The following is a 1132-nucleotide window of genomic DNA, read 5'->3' on the forward strand; positions in this document are numbered from 1 at the left end:
CTGGAACACCTGAAACCGACCTTTTCCTCACACACCTATGAAACAAGCCCCGCCCTAAAAAAAAAAAAAAAGGAAATACCTGCCGCTGCTGCGCGCGCTCGATCCAAACACACCGGACTCACTGAACGATAAGATCAGTTACACAAATGATTGCCCAGGTGTCCTCTGTGTTAATATTACAGCTGCAGGGGAACGTTTTATTCAACCACCTGCTTGTCTGTTTTGGGGGATTTGCATGCAAGAGAAAGTCTCCATTTTCATCCCATGTGTTCCCCCTGCTGACCGTTTGTGGATGTTGCTGCCAAGTAGAAGAAAATAAATGTTTCCCTGCCATGTATTATTCACATACAGAATCTATTTGTGGCATCCTGTATTCTGTATATATATAATATATAAACTGCACGTTAAATTGGAAATAAGTCCAAAATATGGGTGTATTTATGTTGAATATATATAATCAGGATTTGACACAAAAATGGATAAATTGGGGTTTTCTTAACGCTTTACAATGTTTACAAGGATCCTTTATCATATTTTAATTTTTCAAAATTGTATTTATTTACTGATTTGGTTGTGTCTATCATTCAGTTACCCAGCAGTTTAATAATATTCGTAATAATACAAATAAATTAATCTATACATGACATGCCAGCCTTTACAGCAATTAGTCCACACACGTGATTGGAGGGGGGAAAAAAAAGTATTACACTATATTTTAATTTCTAATAATATCAATAGCTTCATTTGTATGGCTTTTAAACACAACGTTAATATGGGCTGTTTAAAAAAAACCTAACAGATAATAGATAATTAAGATCAAAAACACAAAATGAACCAAATAGTTCCATCAAATACCAGCAGCTGAGGAAGATGACAAAAGAGAATCTTAAGAAGAGATTTAAGAGGACACCGACTTAACCTGCCTGAAATTCCAAACATCATCACAAGTACAGACTCAATGGTACCAAAATTGAGTTTCTTTTCTTTTTTTAATTAAATGTCGAACTCAATGAATAGCTTTTGCGATATGTGTGTTTGTTCACTTCCTCCCAACCTTGATCCTTTTTGCTCCGTGACACCCTACAAAGACGAAGCATCCACTTGTAGCTCTTTCCTGCAATTTATTAATTTT

Source organism: Stegastes partitus, unplaced genomic scaffold (assembly GCF_000690725.1).
Source record: "Stegastes partitus isolate 25-593 unplaced genomic scaffold, Stegastes_partitus-1.0.2 Scaffold383, whole genome shotgun sequence".
Classification (NCBI taxonomy): domain Eukaryota; kingdom Metazoa; phylum Chordata; class Actinopteri; family Pomacentridae; genus Stegastes; species Stegastes partitus.